The sequence below is a fragment of the Pavona decussata genome, unplaced genomic scaffold, assembly GCF_977016875.1.
Source record: "Pavona decussata unplaced genomic scaffold, jaPavDecu1.1 SCAFFOLD_45, whole genome shotgun sequence".
NCBI classification, from domain to species: domain Eukaryota; kingdom Metazoa; phylum Cnidaria; class Anthozoa; order Scleractinia; family Agariciidae; genus Pavona; species Pavona decussata.
This window is the reverse complement of record NW_028145467.1, coordinates 388,990-412,891: the sequence shown is the minus strand read 5'-3', so window position 1 is coordinate 412,891 and position 23,902 is coordinate 388,990. Positions and strand designations below refer to the sequence as shown.

At 39.4% G+C, this 23,902-nt stretch overlaps 1 protein-coding gene and 2 pseudogenes across 1 annotated transcript in view; all 3 read right to left on the bottom strand.

Annotated features, from left to right (window-relative positions):
* LOC146482488 (mitochondrial inner membrane protease subunit 1-like) overlaps nt 1-23,902 on the bottom strand; it is a 348,467-nt gene that overhangs the window by 182,966 nt on the left and 141,599 nt on the right. The window lies entirely within an intron of this gene.
* Nucleotides 5,661-6,277, bottom strand: LOC146482507 (uncharacterized; annotated as a pseudogene).
* LOC146482506 (uncharacterized) lies at nt 17,087-22,124 on the bottom strand (annotated as a pseudogene).

Below are 23,902 nucleotides of genomic sequence, written 5' to 3'. Positions count from 1 at the left end.
ACAGCAAGAAGGAGAGAAGTAATCCAGACTTTCACCTGGAAGTTCTTACGCAAGCATTTGGTGAGAAACGTTCAAGTTCCCAACTCCTGAAACTGTTCTATGAGCGGAAGCAGAAGGAGAATAAAACACTTCGCGCGTACTCGTACTGCTTAAACGAACTACTCAAGAGGGCAACAAAGGCAGATTCAAAGGCAGTCCCCGACCCGGAGAAGACCCTGCGGGACCAACTTGCAGACAATGTGAGGGATCCCTTCCTTCGAAAACAACTGAAGAAGTTCATCAGGGAGCGTAACCTTTCATTCTTCGATTTGAGGGAGGAGACACTATGCTGGTCAGAAGAGGAGAGACCACAGCGAAGCATGCCTAGACCACCGCTATCCCAAGAAGTATCAGTTGGCACCCCTGAAAGCTCTCAGTGCAGCGCTAGTTCCACCACCACCCCTATGGATAAGGTTCTGGACGTCCTACCAAAGCAGCAAAAGTCCTTAGAAGAACTGACGAGTTCGATTAGGGACCTCAAGCAACCAAGGACCTAAAACTCAGGCAAGGAATGGAGTGGACAGTTTGCTTCAAATGCAACAAGAATGGACACATTGCCAGGAACTACCGGGTGAAGGACAACCCACCTGTCAGGAGAGGCCCACCACATGGTAAACCACATCCTGACAAGTCGCCAAACTAACTCCCCCTGCCACAAGAAGCCAAGTGACAGGAGAGGACAGCAATGGCTCTAATATGGATATGTCAACAGTGTACGACAAAGCAGTTGGAGAGTGCCCAGTGGTCACAGTACAATTGGGTGTAGACGTACCTTGCCTTTTAGACTCAGGATCTGAAGTATCCACAATCACAAAAGAATTTTTCAATGAACACTTTCGCCCCCAAGGGAAAACTCTTTTACCTACTGGCGATTGGTTGAGGTTAACTGCGGCGAATGGACTACAAATACCGTACGTTGGATACCTAGAACTGGACGTTGAAGCCTTGAGAGTCATGATCCCACGGAGAGGAATTTTAGTTGTAAAAAGTCCAGCGAGTCAAGAGGCTAGGCAACGGAAACAGATAATCCCTGGACTAATAGGGATGAACATAATTGCTCAACTGCATGAACCTTTAAGAATGGAAAAGCAGAAACTTTCCCTCAATGGAACAAAGTATTGAAGATGACATTTAGTACCCAGTCCATCGCAGTCCGTGGTTTTGCAAAAGTAACTGGCAAGTCCCAGATAAGAGTCTCAGCTGGATCATTTTCCTTCCTTATAATCAATGGATGGCAGGGACCCCAGTCAAGAAACACGACTGCCCTTGTGGAACCATTGAGTGGACAAGTACCAGGAATCCTTGTTGTCATCAATACTCTCACTCACATAAACAATGGACAGGTTCATGTAAGAGTCGCCAATATTACTGACGAAGATGTTTGGCTTCAGCCACACAAACGGATACGAGTACTTCACGAGATAAAAGATGTCGAGGACAGTAAAAACAGCATCGACTTCAAAAGAGTTTCAGTCAACGAAGAGATGGTGTTTGTCAGAGAGTCCACAACAGAAGATAAGCAACAGTCCTCCGTGTGCCCAATTGATTTGTCAGACGTAGAATGTACCCCTGAACAAAGGAAGAAGCTCGAGAACCTGTTTGAGAAGCATGCAAGTGTCTTCACAAAGGATGAAAATGACCTAGGATACACAGAGACAGTCAAACACAAGATTCCAACCATAGATCAAGTACCAGTCACTCAGCCTTACCGGAGAATTCCACCTAACCAGTTTCAAGAGGCAAAGGATCATATATGAAAGCTGCTGGATAACGGTATTATTCAAGAAAGTCACAGTCCTTATGCCGCACCTATTGTGCTAGTTAGGAAGAAAGATGGTTCCTTGAGGCTATGCGTTGATTACAGACGTCTCAATGCCAAAACAGTCAGAGATCAGTTCCCGTTACCAAGGATCAAAGAATCCATTGATGCCATTGGTAATGCAAAATTGTTTTCGACAATGGATCTAGCAAGTGGGTTCAATCAAGTTGCTATGGATGAAGGGGACGGACACAAGACCGCTTTCACGACACCATTTAGAATCTTCGAATACAACAGAATGCCCATGGGAATGACCAATAGTCCTGCGACCTTCCAAAGGCTTATGCAAACTTGCTTAAACGATTACATATTTCAGATACTGCTCGTGTACCTAGATGACATCATCGTCTACTCTAATACCTTCGATGAACACATTGAGAGACTTGACCAAGTCTTCACAAGGCTCCGAGAACACGGCCTAAAGCTCAAACCAGAGAAGTGCAAATTCCTTCAGCACAATGTCACTTCTGTTGGTCACCAGATCTCTTCCGATGGTATAACCACAGACCCTGACAAGACCCAAGCTATATCAGAGTGGAAACCACCAACGACTGTCAAAGAACTCAGATCATTTCCTGGATTCGGCAGTAATTATCGAAGATTTGTCAAAGACTTTGCAAAAATTGCTAGACCACTACACCAATTAGTGAACAACTGTTTGCACGAGTTGAAAGTAGAGAAGAAATTGAATGTCCCATTAATGAAGCGATGGAATTCGGAATGCCAAACTGCATTTGATGCACTGAAGACAAAGTTGACACACGCGCCAGTGGTAGCCTTTGCAGACTACAACAAACCATTTATTGTGGAAACAGATGCCAGTCACGTTGGACTTGGAGCAGTCCTGTCCCAAGACCAGGATGGTAAGCGCAAAGTCATTGCCTACGCAAGTAGAAGACTGAGGCTAAGCGAAAAGAACCCAAGAAATTACAGCTCCATGAAACTTGAACTGTTAGCACTGAGGTGGGCAGTAACCGAGAAATTCCGGACCTACCTCCTTGGTTCAAAATTTGAAGTCTTCACTGATAACAACCCCTTAAAGTATTTGCAGACAACTGCCAAGCTTGGTGCATTGGAACAACGATGGGCAGCTCAGCTCGCTTTGTTTGACTTTACAATCAATTACAGGAGTGGAAGATCAAATGGTACTGCTGACGCTTTATCACGTTTACCCCATGGACCAGTGCCAGACGAAACAGAAGACTCACAGGAAGATGAATTATTATACATCGAGACTATACTAACCATGGCAACTCCAGTATCACCTGACCTTAGTCATGCGATTGTAACTACACCTATCCTAATAAAAGTGAGACGAATGGCAGTACATGAACCAGATCATAATTTATCTGCAACTAACCAGTTACATGATGAGGACAAGAAGTTACCTAGAGATGATCCAGTGATTGGTACAACATCGTTCCCCACTCATATGAAGGAAGAACTTATCAACATGCAAAAGGCAGACCCTACAATTAAGGAATTTCTAAAGTTCTGGGAGAGAAGCACAAAACCTACCTTTGCAGAGAGGAAGCAGCTTTCCCACCAATGTGTCACCCTGTTACGACAGTGGGACAGAATTACAAGAGATCAAGGTGTGATGTACGGAATTGTACAGGATCCCAAACTTGGAGAACTGAAACAACTTCTGTTACCAGCCACTCTGAAAGGAAAAGTCATTACCAGCCTGCATGATGATACGGGACATCAGGGATCAGAGAGAAGCCTTCAACTGATTCGAGAACGGTGCTATTGGCCTAAAATGTACTCAGATGTAGAGAGTTGGATCAAGAAGTGTGAGCGATGTACTCTTGCAAAGATGCCAAACCCCAGGATCCGACCACCTATGGGAAGCCTGCTAGCAACCAAGCCACTTGAAATCTTAGTAATTGACTTTACAGTCCTTGAACCAGCAACGGATGGACGAGAGAATGTTCTTGTTATGACAGATGTCTTCACTAAATTCACATGTGCAGTCCCAACAAAAGATCAGAAAGCCACTACAACAGCTAAAGTCCTAATAAAGGAATGGTTTTTCAAGTGTGGAATTCCCCTCAGGATTCATTCAGACCAAGGAAGAAACTTTGAAGATGAAGTTATCGCTGAACTTTGCAGACTTTATGAGATTAAGAAGACACGAACTACACCATATCACCGTCAAGGAAATGCACAATGTGAGAGGTTCAACAGAACAATGCATGATTTGCTTAGAACTCTTCCCCCAGACAAGAAGCGCAAATGGCCAGAGTTGTTGTATGTTTGCAATGCAATACCACATTCATCGACTACGTACAGTCCTCACTTTCTCATGTTTGGACGAGAAGCTCGACTTCCAATTGATTTACTCCTGGGTGAAGATGAAGAAGTTGATGAAAACCCGTCTGATTGGCTAGCAACACACCAGGCAAGGCTGAGAGATGCTTACCAAAGAGCAGGGGAGCACCTCAAGCAAGAGGCTGAGAAGCGACAAGATCAACACTTTAAGAAAGAGTACAACATCCCAATTCAGAAAGGTCAACTGGTGTACCTAAGAATCATATACATGGACGTAACAAGATTCAAGACGCTTGGGACTCTACCCTGTACAGAGTTATTGACGTTCCAAGAGACAACTGTGTATCAGTTTACACAGTGGAACCTGTGGATAGTCCTGGTGAAACCAAGAAAGTGCATCGAAGTAACCTGAGGATTAGCACAGTCAGTCCCAACAAGGGACAGAAAGACCATAGACCCAAACCTGTCAGACTGTCATCAACAGATTCCAGTATGGCAGCTGATGAGGAAAGCAATTCAGACAAGGAGTTTGTGTTAATTCTTCCCAAGGAATACACAAGCCCTACAGTAGCCACAGTCACCCCAGGTGAAACAGAACCTATAGTTCCAGCCGGAAATGTCCATGTTGGCCCAGAAGTACAAGTACCTGTTATTCAAAATGAACCAGATCCAGTACCTTCAGCAGAATACGGAATAAATGTTCAAAGAAATGCAGAACCAGTACCCACAGCAGAGGACCCTGATTCAGAGACTATACCCACACCACCAAGATGAACAAAGAGGAAAACAGCTGGAAAACCTAAGAATAAGTTTAAACAACCAAGAACTGCAGTAACAAGTTCCATATCTATTACAGTCAATGAACGTTCAGTGTATTTAGTGATAACTACCTTATTAATACTATACGGACTATATATTTAGGGTTTATTAACTTTTAACCAAGTACACAATGCGTGGACGACTGTGTTAAGCGGGGGAGTGTGTGACCAGGTGAACAAATGCATGACATTGCAAATATTTTGTCATAGTTTTAGGATAACATATATAAAAACTATTTCCTACGCTAATCAAATCAGCCTACACACAGGATTTACATCACAAATTTCCTTTATGTCACACTACCACTCCTTGCATCAAAATCATAAGAATTTACTGCTATTGTACGATTCCTTATAAAAGAAGTGCAGTTAGTTAGTTTACTTCAGTAGTTCAAGTGTTCAAGACCTGCACTTACAAGCTCAGGACCTCTTGGTCAACAAAAGTAACTCCAGTAACCTCAAGTTGGTGAATCACTTCACTTAGGATTTGCTTGCAATCACCCTTTTTTTGCTCTTGTAAATTCCCACATATTAAATAAATTCTATTGTGGCTACAAGTCTGTTTCGTTGTTCAAATAACAACACCAGAACCTGCCTCAGTCACACAAGTAACTTCAAATCGGCTGATTGCATATGTCAGGACAACTTATAATTACAAACAGCCTGACATACACTCCACTCAGTCTAGTCCTCATGTCTTAATTATATGCTTACGAAAACGTGTAGCCAATTTCATTAGTGAATTTGTAGTAGGCTTTCACCACCGCTTGCTGTGTCCTCTTGATAAATGTGATGGTGAAAGGCGTTTCAGAACTTACGGAAACTTTTGAAGTTCCTTTTCTTGTTCCTTTACTCTGCTTGATAAGGAATTCTTGGACTGAGTCGCTGGTTAGCTCAGATAACTGGGCAAAATCTCGTATCAGTCTGTTCTCTCTGTTATAATAGATTATATCCATGTGTTTTTCCTCTTTGTGCAAAACACCATAAGAGCAACGAGCTTTTTTGACACTCTGTAAAATTAAGGAAAATATTTCCGAGGACATCGCCCTTTTAAACTCTACAGTCCAAGCGCTTCGGGCCTTCATTCTTGGAGTGAGGCGCCTATGCAGCATCTTTAGCCACATCTTTACTTCTCCTTCCAGGAGTGCTGTCGCTGGAATTGTGACATTTTAGCTCCTTTCAAAGAGCTTTGGCCCACACGGTGTTTTTCAAAAATTGAAGTGAGAGCTGTTTTCGCTTCTTCTTCAAACAAAAAGAAATTATCGACTTCATCACGTAGAGGACGAAGAGCCACAATAGCATCCAAAATAGAATTTTTAGCCGCCATTTTGAAAACTTCTTGGTACTTTTATTTGTATTTCTGCTGTATGATTTCAAACAACAGCGGGCGGAAAAGTTCCGCTTTACAGCACGCGCCAGCCCGGTGTGTTGTCTAATCGACCCGATAGTCCAGCAAGTGTGCTTAGTGACAGGGATAGCCCAACCAGCTCCAGGTCAGCTGAAGTTTGCAAAAAAAAGATGAAAACCAAGCTGAAAAGCAGAAAAAACAATATGTTAAATGGCCACAAGAAGAACAAAGGGCTCTATTAAGCCTATGGGCAGAACGTCATGAGCTACTAGAGGGTAAAGACGCACAAAAAATGTGGGAAGAAATTGCGCATGAGTTAAATCGCAAGTTTGGAACCAAGCGACAGGCGATTAATGTAGAAAGAAGATGAATTATCTCATCGAGTGGTACAAAATCGCCAAGGATTGGAACAGTAAACAGACTGAAGGACAGAGAAGGCAATCTGTCTTCTACGAAGAAATAGATGCTGTTCTTGGCTGCAGGGATGTAGCAATATTACATATGGCCGAAGCCGGAACAAGTAAAGCGATCTCTGCCCCTACTAAGTTTGTGGGTCAAGAAACGAGCCCAGAAGCTAGAACGAATTGCAAAAAGAAGCATAAGAGAGCTAGAACCGAAGAACAGGATGAAGATGGAGAGCTTATTGAATCTTCCATGTCAGGCACGGAGAGGCAGCAACAAGACATAAAAAAAGTGCATGAAAATTTTACCGCAGAACAACAACTAGCCAACAACATGAATCTACTAGTAGGGGCCCTGACTACTTTTCTGCAAAGTAATGCTAACAACAAATAACTGATGCAATTTACATCAATGGCTCTGGAACTCGTAGACTCGATGAAGACAATATTTGCATGTCTATTTGCAGAATGTTGCGACTTTGCTAACTTTGTTTATTGGAGATGCGTTCATGTATAATGTCACGTTATACATTGTTGCTGTTTCCGATTCAAACATTATTGACTCCGTCGATTTCCTACGGCATGTCAGTGGACGTTTATATCGTTACAGTTTTTGGATAGACATGATACATTCAGTTTTAAAATAGCATGTCATGTTATAGAAATCAGTTAATTTTTTGAATAGGAAAAGAGTGATCATCAAATCAGCATGACAATGTTTTTGGACCCAAACAAACTGAAACTAGTACAATAAAATATTCATGGTCACATCAACATTTAAAGATAATCTTTTAGGATTTCCTAAATGTCCTCTCCATTGCGGATTACATTCGGAGCATGATCTTCAGGTCCGCTATCATTGTTGCCTTCATCTTCTTCCTATTTGTCGCCACTTCTAATACAGATGTTGTGTAAAACTGCACACGCTACGGCAGTACGTCTTTCAACTGTTACAGCTGAGTATCCTCGATTTTCCCTTGATGCTATGGGTGAAATTGCCTGTTGTTGATAGAATTCACACATAAAATAACACATTTGCTACGGGTATGGAGTTTAAGGCTACAGGTGACTAAAAACTTAGTGACAGCCCTGAATGCTATTTTCTGAATATGGCCAATCTTTAATACTGTTTCCTGGTATATTCTCAAGGTGCATGGGTACATGTACTTGGTCACCCCAAGTGCTCCAATTACCACTGGTACAGTTGTAGTTTTCATGTGTCCCATATTCTAGGTACCCTGATTTCCAGGTCTTTGTATTTTGAAAGCTTATTGTCATTATCCCCGGCCGTTCCTAGTAGTGTAGTTTTCTGTAACAATCCAATTCTAACCCTAATCCCTAGTTTTTCAATCCATTTTTGTTTCTTTGTGACACTTCCAAGGACCCCTAAAACTACCGGTATTATGTTAACGTTTTGCATACCCCACAATCTTCTAATTACCCTCTACAAGTCTTGATATTTTTCGACTTTTTCAAATTCTTTGTCATTTACCCTACTATCTCCAGGAATAGCAATGTCCACTCTTCTTCTTCTTCTTCTTCTTCTTCTTCTTCTTCTTCTTCTTCTTCTTCTTCTTCTTCTTCTTCTTCTTCTTCGTCTTCTTCTTCTTCTTCTTCTTCTTCTTCTGCTCCTCCTCCTCCTCCTCCTCTTCTTCTTCCTCTTCCTCTTCCTATTCCTCTTCTTCTCCTTCTTCTTCTTCTTCTTCTTCTTCTTCTTCTTCTTCTTCTTCTTCTTCTTCTTCTTCATGGTTCTTTTTATTAAACCATAACTGTATGGCAGAACTTGCAAGACTCGTGTCACAATGGCTTATTTTATTGTTTCCATGCATGCATGTCACAGCTGGTGGTTGTCTTCTCAAGACACTGTTTTCCAACTGTGGTATAATTTATCATGTGGCCAATGATTGGAATGATGTCTTGGGATTTTCATTGTGATAGCTAATGTATCTCTTCTCTCTTCTTTTCAGCCGACAACACCACCGGACAAGCTGTTTAAGGACAAGCATGTGGAATTTTCCTTGCCTGCATAGGAACTATCCAGGAAGTTGACCAAGGTTTTGTGCGTGGAGAGGGCCAAGCCTTTCTTGAAAGTGATTGTGACCTTGTAAAAGCATTGGTTGATTTGATTTCTGCTTAGTATGTTTTTGATGTAAAATACTCCCAGTGTATCTCAGGCGTTCTTCACTTTTTGCAAGAGATTGTATTGCTTCAAAGTGACAGTGAATACAAAGGAACCAAGTTTGCCACCTTTATGGCAGAATTTAAAAAGGGGAGCTTTAAAAATTAATATATAGTAAGTTCAACTTAAATGCTGTTAATAATGAGAGTAAAGGAGCTACATGCATTTTGTACTATTACCATTTTGAGAAGTTAAGTTCACATATACTGGAAAACAGTATGTAGTTGGTGTTAAAACGAGGGACATCAATTTTCAGACGGTCAACGACTCTGCTACACCTAGATTTCGACTGTATCTCCCCTCAAACATTAACCAGAAGGGAGGAAGATTTTAAGTTTAATTAGTGTTAATAATTAGTCGATCCTAGAGTACCACCTTGTACTTTGGAATTTTAAGCTTTTATCGTTTTAGACTTGTATGTAGTAAGTAGCTATATGATGTTAGCTGGTGTATATCCTATTTATTTTCTAATTCATTAGTTATCTTATTTAATTATTTAGACACGACCCACAAGCAAAGCGTCGCTTTAATACCTATCATGTATAAATAAAGATTATTGATTGATTGATTGATTGATTGAACATGCAATCTTTCAAAATATTTAACACATTTTTGTATTTCTCTCCAAAAGAGATACTTTAGAGTTGTTTACTTTTTTACTTTTTAGTTTTACAGATTGAAGTAGGTTTTGAACTCCACATGTTAAGGGAAAACATGCAACATGTAGCTCTTTCAGCTGGTTTTACTTAATATGCAATTTTTGGCAGTTTTGTATGTTAGCATGCATGATATTCTATTTTGAGGGAACTGATTTTACAGACCCATGTGCACCCTGAATGTATGGGTGTCGAATGTTGATTTAGCACATAGGGAAAATCTATGAAGTGCTTCCTAGTATAAGAGTGGCATAAAATATTGTAGTATTTTTTCTTCGAGTATAAGTGTATAGAGAGTGGCATAAAATATTACAGTATTTTTTCTTCCAGGATAAGTGTAAAGAGATTAGCATAAAATATTATAGTATAAGTGTATAAACTATACACAACTGTTTCGAAAGAAAAGAAGCGTGCAAAGCATGCAGTTGGGTGAACATGCATGGGTGCAAGGCAAGCTGTAATTAATGGTGTAAAATGGTGTAATTACAATGGAGATACTGCATGACCTTTTTTTTAAGAAAATGATGTAAGAATGGTTGAATGAATTTTCTTTGTTTTCCCGAAGACATTAACTTAGGAACAAGTCAAAATTTTGTGAAGTTACACAGGATGGGTAATTGAAAATTTTGTATATAAGTTGTTTTTAAAGGGGCAATAAACCATTTGTGGACAACTACTGATGTTTTGTGCAAATAATTTTGTAAATGTTATAGTTTGGGGTGAATGGTAAGGTGTGTTCTGAGAACACAACTAAAGGTGTGCTTTGTTACACATCAAGAAGTGTGACAAAACACATCTTTCTGCAGAACACACCTGAAAGTGTGTCAAATTTAGGACAAGAGCGAAACACAACTAAAGGTGTGTCTTGGGAACACACCAAGGTGTGTTTAGATAGCTCACCAGGCGTGTTGACGGGTAACACATAAAAGGTGTGTATTTATACACAACTCTATGTGTGTTGTTTTGAAGACAGAAAAAGGTGTGTTGCAGTAACACACCTTATTTAAGAGTGTGAGTATTCGTTCTGTAGTTAACTGAATACGTTGAATTTGTTTCGAAGTGTATATGTAGATGTGTGACCATATTTTTGGGACAAACAGGCATGGATAATCACAAGTTTTCACAAAATGGACTACAGTCAAACATCGCTGCGGTCTGCCATTAAGCGTGTGGTGAATATACATGTATTAAGGGGACAGTGTCATCGATTTTTAGTACGAATGTAAGGCCGCAAAAGACCCATTTGTCAATGGAAACTTAAAAATAATGGTCCAGTGTTGTTAAAATGGCTATTCTAGCTCACAAAAGTAGTTTGTGATATCCCCATTTTATAGTTACACAATAAGCCAGAAATATCGCAAAAAAATATCAGCTTAACACAGTAATCAACAAAAACTTCGGCAGAAGCCTGAACATTATTTCCCCTCAGGCCTCACCGATAAAAAGCCATTTGATGCATCACATCACTGATATCGAGATATCAGGATAAATTATATCAAGCCCTTTTACCAGTGATTTATGACTACATGCACATGTATATATTGCTCTTAGTTAGCTATTCCTGGTATTGAAGGGGCAGTGTAATCAATGTGAACACCCAAAAGACACATTTGTATCGATGAAAATTTAGAAATAATGGTCCAGTAAAATGGCTATTCTACATGTAGCACACAGAACCCAAGTGTGTGTGATTACAGATGGCCAAGATGGAAATGGAGTCCAACTTGACCTGAGTTTTTCAAGTTTCTGTCTTTGTGTCTTACAGTACCGCCTGAATCCATATGCACATTGGCATGCGTGAACCGCAAGGGCAGAACGCGTGAAGGCCCGCACGGTTCACGAGACGAAACCGTGCGGTTCACGAGACGAAACCGCGCGGTTCACGAGACGAAACCTAGGTTGAATATTTCCCGCAGTCAAAAGGACAAGGCCCAAACACAATAGCATCTTATAGCCTATTGTGATTTTATTGTTTTCCGTTGAATAGATTTTTTTTTCTCAAGTAACGCATGAAACATGAAACGCCGCTTTGAAATGCAGCCGGTCTTTGGAATCGTTGCGTAGGAGACTAATCTTGGACTGCTTTAGGTGCATGGATTTTCACCAACGCGTAATACAACGTACACAAGCCGTCTATGCATTTTCTCTAGCCGTTTAAATTCAAGCGGATTTCGTTGGTTTATTATTGACGTTAATGGAGGGTGTGAATGGTTTTAACCGACTAGCGACAAAGGGCGTAAAAAATTACTGACTACCGACGAAACGGGGAAAAAATTACCGACTAGCGACAAATAAATTCTAACCGACAGCCGACATGGTCAGACGTGATAGGGATGTTTGTATTCAGAAAGAACAGCATTTTGATGATTTCTAGCTCAGAAAATCCTTCTTCACCCGACGTAACCACAGTAATTCCAAATTTAGCCGAATTATAGAATTTCTTGTCTTCAAATTACTTTAAATCCACGGGATCCTTCTTTTCGGTGAGCAGCGTGGGCTCATTTCTAGAACAGCGGCTCGTAATCGGGCTGACAAGACGCCCTGCTGTCTCATTTCAAGAACAGCGGATCACAATCGAGCCGGCGAGACGCCCTGCTGTTGTCTTTTTATTGCTCGTTGTTTGTTCATGCGGTCGGGTCATGACTGGGATTGCTAAAGTCATCGTGAGTTTTTTCGAAAAGGTGAAGAAGTCGCCATCGAACGTCATCGAAGCAGGGTCCCAGTAGACAAAGAAGCTCATAGAGGAGTATGTGAACTAAAAAAACATCCTACGGAGTTTTTAGGACTAAAGGAGCAGGCACATCAATATGGAATTGGCGGATTTTCGTTAAAATTATTTCGCCTGGCGAAATCGCCTGCGGGCAAATGCGAAAATTTTGCAATTGTGACGGATGGGCAATCAGGCAGCTTGAACTTCCAAATTTAATATCGGATGAAAGTAGCAGTGAGCTCAATGGTAAGTGTGGAACGCGTGCAGCGGAGTTTGATGAATCACTTTAGTTCTGTAGTTAAATATTAAGCTCAAATATAAACGTGGTTAAACTCTGGTTCCACCGTTTTTTGTTTGATGTTTCGTGGAGCGGAATGGTTTTTTTTCTTTTTCACCGTCCATTTGAATGCGAAAATTGAGAAGAAAAATCTCTACAAAGGAGTAGAGAGTAAATCAGTTTATAAGCCTCTTTCTGATTAATTGGTGAATGAACAACAGTGTAGCTTAACATATTAAAGACCCCGTTTATTTATACACGCCCTTAAATTTATTCGTTTCTGAAAACCAGACTTTCAAATAATATTCAATTCTCTCCTCGAGGGAAGCTACGCACGAGAGATTTCGCTCGATGTGCACGTTTTATACATCTTCACGAGCATTTGCTGATAAGAACTGTGTAAGTTTCTCAAAAGCCTATCACTCATATTTCTTGTTTCATGTATTTCTAAATCATTTCTTTTAAGACTTTTGAAACGTGATAATCAGCTGCATTTGTTCAGTAGGCTCGAACAATGCAGTAGAAAGCAGATAAATTGCGATGGATGGATCGAAAAAGAAATGCATGAACAAATTTGACTGCTTTGTTATTGAAATGTTGTATATTCAAGAGCTTAAACCAACATTGAATGTGCAGTCCGATTCTCTTCGTGCTAAAGTATTTAAGTAATTAGCTTGCCGCTATGTTATGCAAATTCACTTCAACTTAGCCTTTTTACAAACCGCTTTTTATCATTAATTATGTAACCTTGATAATGGCGCAAGATGCACCGAAGCGTCGGTTCCTATCACTCATATTTCTTGTTTCATGTATTTCTAAATCATTTCTTTTAAGACTTTTGAAACGTGATAATCAGCTGCATTTGTTCAGGAGGCTCGAACAATGCAGTAGAAAGCAGATAAATTGCGATGGATGGATCGAATTCTTGAAACTTTGTCGCCAAGATTGTAGTTTTCTGCACTACAGTTGTATTCACCGTACAATGACCAGTCTTCGGACAACATATCACCAAGAAGTTATTACCACTCATACGCGATCTCACGTCTTATCAACTACCAGATGGACCTCGACGAGCATATCTTGAACATCTCAATTCCTACCAACTTTCGTTCTTCCAGAAACTTGTTCTTTGTCGAGGTTTCAACTTTGCCTTACCGCAATATGTATCTCCAATAGAGGTAAAAGCATCCTTTGAGAAAGCCTATTGGAGCCTTGAGCGCAGTCTCTCCGTGAGGCCTGAGGGGAAAAAATGTGCAGTATTCAAGTGTAATAATTTCCTTTTATATCGTCAGCAAAACTACAAATGAACAGCTGTGACGGCACAGCACGGCCTGCCGCAATTGAAAAGGTTCAATGCAAATGATTTGCATATTTTCGATTGTCATCGGTCGGAATTTCCGAGTAAAAACGTCCGTTCCTTCATACTAGAAAAGTACACACAGAAATATTTTTTTCGGCGCTTAGATAAGTAAATGCACAAAAGCATGGATTAGAAGCAAATTACAACATTGCTTGCACCGTGCAAAAGCCGAAAAGATGACGCTTACTTTTCGAAACTGACATAAAGCGCATCGCATTAACGTAAATAATAAACCATTGATAATTTTTTTTTGAAAGAGAGGAAGGACATTTCTTTATCTAAAGGTAATGAATTCCTTTAAATTTTGATTTAACTTGAAACATTTCGAGAAGAACTTGATGAAGGCACCATTAAATTATATTACGGGTAACGCATGTCGCGCGAGTCATGTAACATTCATCGGAGGAAAGCAAATCGCGCGCTCGATCTGTTTCCAGGATCTGTTTACGGAAATCTGCTTGAATTTAAACGGCTAGAGAAAATGCATGGACGGCTTGTGTACGTTGAATTACACGATGGTGAAAATCCATGCACCTATTAAAAGCAGTCCAAGATTAGTCTCCTACGCGACGATTCCAAAGACTGGCTGCATTTCAAGGCGGCGTTTCATGTTTCATGCGGTTTACTTGAGAAAAAAATCTATTCAACGGAAAACAATAAACTCAGAATAGGCTATAAGATGCTATTGTGTTTGGGCCTCGTCCTCTTGACTGCGGGAAATATTCAACCTAGGTTTTGTCTCTTGAACCGCACGGTTTCGTCTCGTGAACCGCGCGGGCCTTCACGCGTTCTGCCCTTGCGGTTCACGCGTGCCAATGTGCATATGGATTCAGGCGGTACTGTACCTCTTCAATAAAGAATATGCACAAACCACACGACATGCAAAACTCAGAACACATGAAGTGGTCAAGCATCAGGCTCTTGTTGCCATGTCCCAAATGTCAAAGAAGGGAAAGGTTTCTGAGTATTCTAGCTGTGATTTATATGGCAATTGTGTATTGATACACTGTAGCCTAGTGTTCCATGCATTTGAATATTCAAAACATACAAAAAAAGCATGTCCTTTGATACAGCCTTATGGTAAACATGTCCCTTTCAGTGTACCATGTATTCAGGCAGCAAAGAGCAATACAAGATTGTCTCAAAATTTGAATGGCATATGACATTTCTCTCTTGACCATTTAATAACAAAGCAATGTTGTCCATCGAATTTCTTAAACTTCTCCAAAAAGGTGGCAGCAAATTAAAAAAATATACATGTTATGCATTGATATGTTGCTGTAGAAAGTTTCATTAAATGTACAACCAAAACATCTGGCCCCAGTTGTTCAAAGGCCGGATAACTTTATCCGCTGGATAAGGCACTATTCAGGGTCTAAAATATATTTCACGTAAAACCTTTTCCAAGGTTTTCGTACACTCCCAAACTTAACTGTGGTAAGAGTGTGCATATTCGCTTGCACAAGAGGAAATACTGAAATCTTTGCACAGATTGGAACTGACGGATAGCGACTTATCCACTGGATAAAGTTATCCGGCCTTTGAACAACTGGACCCTGTATTAAAACCTAAACTTGACTGGGAGTATATAGTGTCAAATGGCATGATACACCATGCCCTGTCTATCAATTCAAGAAATTATGGTTTGGGTTCTAACTAGCTGTACATGCAATAACACAATGTACAGCATGTTGACTTTAAGTTTTAATCACCATTTTGGATAACGATCTATTTAACCTGTAGATATTTAATTTGGGAAGATAAACATTGGGAGCCAGCTAAAAACTTGTTACAGGTTCATGTACAGCTTTGAACAGCCAGTTTCATGTAATAACTATACATCATTTTTTTTTATTATGTTGTTATTTTCAAGGATCCAGTGGAAGGAGTCCTTGGCTTGTCTTGGGCATTTTCGTTACCACTACATGATTTAGTTGCTGGCACCACTGTTGATTATATGCATTGCATCTGTGAAGGTGCAGTTGATCAACACTTGAAGGCTTGGTTTAAAGACAAGTCCAGTAACCAGTACTTGGGGAAGAGATTGCATGAGATTGACGGCGCCTTGCTTTCTTTAAAGCCTATTTCTGAAATAACTCGTTGACCCAGGAGTATATCAGAGTGGAAACAATGGAAGGGTAAGTGCATGTACATGTAAAAAAAGCTTTGGGTTTTAGAAAAATTTAATTTTCTCTGAATGACCTTTCAGTTTATATATTATTAAAGTGAGCATCTTGATAAAACCCAATTTGAGTCACTTCTATTAGTAACTTAAAACAGCGGCACAGTGCAGTTGAACCTCTGTAATAGCGAGGTTTCCGTAAGGAAAAGTTCCCCTGTGCTTGTTAACATCATCAAATATCTACCAAATATCTACCATGTACATGTACACACACACTCACACAGACTGGCAGACAGACATAAGACATAATATCCTTTATTTATAAAAAAAAAAAAATGGGATTAAAGTACATGTGTATGAGTACGCTTGTGTGGTCCTGATTATTGTAACTAATTTAAATCATATGTGACTAAATTAATTTTGTAATGAACTATTTTGATACTATAATGAAACTAATTAATTTAAAATCAGCAAGCAATTAAAAATGTAGACAGAAATGTAAGGTATGTTGCACATACAGTTTGTACCGTGCAGTCATACATGTATAAAATTTTCTTGGGTGTCCTGGGCAACCAAGACCATGTGCAGTAGGGTAACAGGTTTGGTGGCTTGTTTTTTTCAGCTAACGAGGAGAGAGCATTTCTCCTCTACTTTTCACTTCCGCTGCTGTTTGAAAGAGTGGATGAACAGTGCCTTTCGTATCTTGCCTTCCTTCACTACCAGGGGTATGTGTGTGAAAATCATGTGAAAAGCATGTGAAAAGAAGCAACAATGTGAAATAAATGTGAAACATGTCACATGTGAACAAGAGCAGAGGTTCACATGCATGTGAAAACAACACAAGCCATGTGAAATTTTTCTAGTCATGCATGTGAATTTTTTTCACACAGGTGAAACAATTTTGTCATGTGTGCGAATTACTTTTAGTGCATGTGAATTTTCTTTCACACATATGAAACCTTTTTACCATGCATGTGAATTTTTTCTAACATGTGATATTTTTTTCACGTGTGAAAAAACCTTGTCATGAATGTAAAATTTTCCAAATACTGATTAATGAGTCCTCAGCGGCAACAAGCCAACCTAGTATGTGTAGTACTGGTTAATCTAATTGCAAAATATATTAAATAAATTAGGAGTTATATACTCATATAAAATAAAAATAGCTAAATAAATAGAATTAGTATTGTAATGTTATGTGGCAAATAAAATAAGTGTATAACATTAACGTATATTTAGTACATAAAACTGTACACCAATAAAATTATATTAAGCAAAAAATTAACAAGCTCTTTCTCTTCTTTGTCCTTGAGAAGCACAACCCTATTATACCAAATCAAGGCCGTTAAATTGCCACAGACTAGCCTCATTGATCTCTTTAGGAGTGACATGGGTCGCATAAACAGAAATAATTATTATTTACACATTGTTAGAATTGAGAAGCCACATTACAAGGGAATTCTCATCATCTAATACTGTGACCATTGGTTTAGATATATTGTCTAGATGGAAAACCTTCTCTTCTAGCTTTCTAGTGTCAATGTAGAGAAGGCCACTGTCCTTGTCAGACCTTAAACTGTTGGCATACAAATCAATATTTACAAATTCAATTGTTTCATTTTGATGCTGAAAAGAAACAAAATGTTTAATTTGGCCAATCCTTGTAACACAGGGGCCACTCTTAATCACTACAATAGAGGATACTGTTCCACCAGTGTTTGCTGTATGACCCTTCCATTCATCAAGTTTCCCTGTTGTCTTGTTTTTTCTTCCTGCAGAAAATGATATTCTTATATTTTTCATACAGCTTTCATCAAAATGCAATCCACATTCTTCTTTACAAAAGGCCACCTCAGCAGGCGAAAGTTGGTAATCGTTTCCTTTTTGCCTTTGTTTGTTGTCAGAGCCAACCTCCTCATTTACGAGGATATGTGGTTGTTTGTTGACATCTACAGACACTCTTCCCGAGTACCGCATATATTGGACCCAGTCAAAGTTCTATGAAAACAATGATTAAAGTCATTAACATTTCTCATAAATGGTGAAGGTTTAAGTCTGCATTCGAGCCAAGTGGCTCATCTGGCCATAGCCTATCACTTGGTTTCTAAATATTTGTCATAGAGTCATTCAATTATTTATCCTTTAAAAATTAATGTACTAGTAATTCAATTATTATTGGGAGCAACTTTACATATAATTATATACTTTGTGATTGGTTTTTGTAATATACAATTTGGCAAACAGCATGCCAAAGCCAGGGTGACAATTTCTACGGTATCATACTAATCGAATGAATAATTTATGGTATCAACGACTAGTTTACTTGCCTTATAGGTTTCCATTACAGTTGCCTCTGGATGGAGGCGATTCATCACCCTTTGACAGATCCAGCTGTTAAATCTTTCATAGACATACATTGTCCAACTGTGCACTGGGCCGTGTTGTTAAATCCCTTGCACAATGTGATGCAGAAGGTGGAGACTCATTGTCTGCATAATATGATAGTTCAAAATATTGTGTCATTGTAAAGTCACAACTTGATGAGTCGTGGTGTACACATGTACTAATTCATGTTTCCCGATAGGCTCCTGCTCACATTTATATAACGTACCATGTGTTAAAATTCTTTTTAACTGAAATTATGCCTGGAACAGTGGAATTTAATTGTTTGAATTAGTGCCTATCCCTGCAGAACATCTTCATATGGGTGCATAAATAAAAACAACATTCACACAGCATTAAAAAATGGCAAGCCCAAGGTAATATAATATCAGTGGTATTAAAATAATTTATTCATTAAAATATCTTGAACATTGTAGAATGAAAGTTGATTTAAAATTGATATATACTGGATATACCCATACCTATACCTAGTGCAAAATAATCAATGGATGTTTTCTCAATATTTGAACTAGTATATCTCAGTCATTTTCTGGGCACAACACAATAATCCCCCTGGGTGGGGGTACTCCTTACAATTCTGGATAGGGGTGTGCCACCAAGGTTCCTGAACCCTGACCCAATAAGGATAAAGGAAGCAAAAACTGATAAGCTTTTTAAGGCCTGAACCCTAGTCAAGGTATCCAAACAACTAATGTATACCTGCCAACTTTTTTTAAGTCCAATGCATGAGATTTTCATCTTCACATAACCCGAATTTCCGAAGATTTTTCCATATCTTTTGATGATTACCGAAGATTTTCCGATGGCTTCCGAAGATGACCGAAGTTTTCCTACAGCCTACAAATATTCCCGAAGATTTTCGCGGACTTCTGAACCTGGCCGTAACCCATATATGGAGGTTACCCCCCCCCCCCCCCCCACCGGGAATATTACATGGATTTGGCCAAAGTCACATATTTCTAGTTACCTTAGCCAATTCCGACCACATGATGATCAGTTTATTCACAAGGAACTGAGTGCACAGGAGAATATCTATTATAAACAGAATAGTAATGTATATGTACCATTATTGGATCATATATATGGCATATATATAAAAATGAGACACTTACCTGGACACTGATAGGGAAATCTCTCTCAAGCATTGCTAACACCAGGTTTACTTCCATGTCAATGTTAGATAAGTCATCAGCACTGATTGAGTCCTGAAATAGCAGTGCAAGTACATCTAGTAACTTAAAGAAACTTTGTCTCTGCTTATCACCCAGGAGACCTCTCAAACAAAACTTCATGATGCCATCAATTGCAATCTGAATAGAAAATTAACATCAGTAATTAGTTCGAAGGCTGCCAACTTAAGCTTACTTGGTATATCTGGTATATAGCACTTAGTAGAGTTCACCTCTATGTGTGTACGGATCATGAACTGGATCACAGTGAAAAAGGATCGTTTAATTCAAGATGCAATATGATGATACATAGTATAAAAAAGGGACAGGTTAAACACGACTCCTACTGACCGCCAACAAATGTAATAATGAATTGGTGTCTTAAACTTACTTACATAAACCTACCTGCTTCCAGTCATGGGATTTGATGTAGGTCTTCTTTAAAAAGAAACATTTAGGTTTCCAACCAAATGCAGATGGTACACGAATATTCTTTACTCTTGTGTCTGCAATTTTCATTTCATTTTGAGAGAGACGAAATGGAGCCTTTGGGAGATTTGCAGGTTTCTTCTTAGTTGATTTTGTTTTCTTGCCTTAAAAACGAAATAAAAAAAAGTAATAAGGTAAGTATATTGTGCTTGTTTAAAACTTTACATAAAAGCACAAAATTATATGAAAAAACCTACAGCTTTCTTGCATGCATGCCTTGCAATTGCTTGCAGACTGAGAGCTTTAATACATTTATCTTCCAGTTGTAATTGTTTCCCTAGCTCTGACCAAGTGGTATTAAAGACAATTTTAAAAGTGAGATGTTAGGCTAGTAAAACAAGTTTCCAATGTATACTAGGCTAGTCTCAAATTATGCTCCACTGACCTCAGTCAGAAGAACTAACGAGTCAAGATTCAGGGGAATAACTCTAAATTTCTTTTTTTATATTTCCTCACTCCTTTGAAATAGGGATCAATGGATCAGAGAATAATTGGGAACTAGTCTATAAACTTTATTTAACCTCTTGCAGCTTGTCCATCATCATCTTGCTCGTCCACCCATGAATCTGGAAATTGATCAAGCCCTTTTTCTGTTATCCTTAACTTCTTCGAGTCACCTGATCCAGTGAACAAACTGTGAAATTCAGATATCACATTTTTTAGGAGATGCATCATGTCAGGGTAAACCTGTTTGGTGCGGTCAAATACTGGGAGCAGCATGAAACAATGGCAACCCTTGCTTCCTGTTGCTTTGACAACATTGGCAGCTTGTGTGGCATTTTTTGCCTTGCCATGGGCAACACTACTCCACAAAATGTCCATGTTGGTAATCTTCTTGGGTGGGGGTTGATTTTCAAGTTTTTGTTCCGGGAAATTGCTGCAGTCTTGCCGTAGAACATGGTCATCAGGAAGGAACCGCCTATTCTCCAAGTACAACACCTTGTCAAGACCACCCACATGTTTGCCTATAGAGTAAAAAACAGTTACCTATACACAAATATTTGGAATACGTGTTATAAAATGATATCTATTACCATGTCCTGACCTGTTAACACTTGTGTCATCATTATATGGTTCCAAAACCAGTGGTATACTTTTTACAAACATATTGAATGTACTGCAAATAATATATCTGAAGAACTTCATGACAAATTGTGAAATGATCTTAAGGTTGGTGCATGGCCGAAAGTGCAGGGTCCAAATTAAAGTTTAGCAAATAGTCATAAGTATTACTTTTCATTAAAGCTTGAGCATTAAATAAGTGTTAATCCCCAATACTAAAAAAGATGGCCCCAGGCATTGCATTATTTGGGTATATCGACATACGCATGTCGGCTCAACATTTACTGTTTGTATGGGAATCTTAAGGCATATAATTTTCTTACGTTTCTTATCCCATTCCTGGACATATAAGTCCCCTGAATTATGTCTGAGATAAAGTTAAGGCTCATTGAAGTATATCACTCTCAATAATTGATTGGTAACACCATTATTTCAAGTGCACCCTTCAGTTTCCTACTTACCATACAATTAAGCTTACCTCTGATTTCACACCACATGCACCCCTGCAATGCATTTGCTCCAACAGCACTAAAGACTTTATTCAGGCCTGGGTAATCCAGTACATAATTTAAGATCTTAACTTTAAACGTGAAGGGGGCTTTTCTGAAAGCATCGTAAAACTGAGATCCTGACAGCTTCAAAAGCTCATCAACAACCAATTCAAGATAAGGGTCAACTTTCTTTGGCTCTAGCCCATTGTTGCCTGGAATTATCCCCACCAGAAGCATATTTTCAAACAGGTTTCTGACGCGTTTTGGGAAATTAAGGACAGTTAGCATTACGGGCCACATGGAATAGAGGACCTTGTTACCACTAAATGGATTAACTCCGTCTGTGGTAAGTTGCAGGGCCAAGCCACGAAAATCGCCTTTGAAAAATCCAGTTTCGGAATAAACTGACTGCCAATTTCCCGATCCGATAACATCCTGCAGCGTTTAACTTTCGGAATCAACATTGTGAGACTGCAAGACTTCAGCGATTGTAGCAGTGCCAAACATTCGTCTCCATCGGGGCTCCAGTGGGTAGTAATAGAACTTTCGATATGGCTTTCCTTTGCTGATGTACCGAGGTTCTTTACATTCTGGGCAACTTTCCTCATCGGAGTAGTCGTACCAATCAGTTTTGCGAAAAAGTACACAGTCATTGTGGCATGCATGGTAAGTCACGCAGGGCAACAAGAATGGCTTGATAAAGGAAATGGCTTCATCGTAAGAAGATGGAAGATAATTATCTCATGGTAAATTTCATCATGATGCAGTCGTAGGAGATCAGAAAGAGTGCTTTTGCTTGTTCCAGGGTGTTCAGTAAACCATGAGAAGTAGCCACACAAAGCCTGAAGAACGCTTACTGTACTTCCTTCAAACAATGGCAAATTAGCTTTATCGCTACAGTACAGTTCTTCTTCGTCTGCAAGTTGTTGTAAATAGTCAGGTAGCTCACGAACACTTTCAGTGTTTGTCGATTCGCTTTCATCGCCAGAAGAACCAAAAGGCGGAAAGCTATAATCACTATTCTCTGATCAAGGCGAGGCCGTTGATTCCGTAGTCGCGCTTGAAGGTGAACGGCCACTGGGATCATCGTCACATGCAATACCAGCAGAGAGACTTCTCCTGGAAACGCTAGATTCAAATGAAGAAGTTTCGTCTAGTGATGAGAGTTTGGTTTCTTTAAGTGGTAGTTCTTTAATCTGAGAACTGCTACATGGCATAGAATGATAACCTTCTTGTATCGTTGCATTGTTCTCGGAACTGTTTTCTTGCATGTCTCTCTCCTCGTTTCCTTCAGAGGACACGGATTCGTCTGCAAGTCCAAAACGCTCAATATGTTTGTTAACATCGCTCTCCTTCAGTTGCACACGATTTAAGCATAGCGAACAAGGACACAACATTAACGATTCCTGTCTGTGTTTTTGTTGGGATTCGCGCGTTTTTCTCTTCCTATGTAGCTTCGAGAAAGGCATTCTGTGAAATTAAGTTCCACGTCATACAACGAAAAATGTATCCACAAATACTTAGTGCCAAATTTACAACGAACAGCATCGCAAAACGCAACACCATGCTTTGAATGCTTTGAATTTTCACACGAAAGCAGTTTCCAGTGTTTGTTCGTGATTATGCCACTGCTGCTGTACGATATCTGTCATCAGTAATGTGATGAGTTTGTATCTTAAATTTTGTACTGCTTGCACGCAATCACACCAAAATAGAGAAATAATCAATTTAGACAATTTCAATGCAGGACAATGTATCTTTCTCGAGTGGAAAAGCAGTACTTAAAAAAAAACTGAGGAAGGCTATTTTTCACCAGCATTTACACCGACTTCCTTTAGAAGTACCCAGACCCTTTTACCTGAAACGTCTTACCGCTATTCACACACGTCTTATTCTAAGATATCAAGATAGCCATGGATCACGCACACTCCCGACTTTTATGTCATCATAAAACGAGCCCATGTTCTCTGTTCTAATAGAACCAATAATGTCAACAGCTCGGTTTCTCTGCTTTATTTTGAATGTTAGTCAGAAAAAACATTTTAGGCAAACAAATGTGTCAGTATTGGAACCCCTATTTTTTTAAGAGCCCCACAATTGTCACAATTCTGTGCCACATGATCCCTGATCTATTTCTAGAACTGGATTACTATTGGTCACATTTCACCTTAGCGTGACCCGCGGTAAATTCAAGTTCTTTTCTTCAGCGCTGAGATCTCTTTGACTTATCAGCATTCAGTGCAGAGTTGTTCGGCTGTGTTCTCAGTTCTGTTGCCCTTAACCAA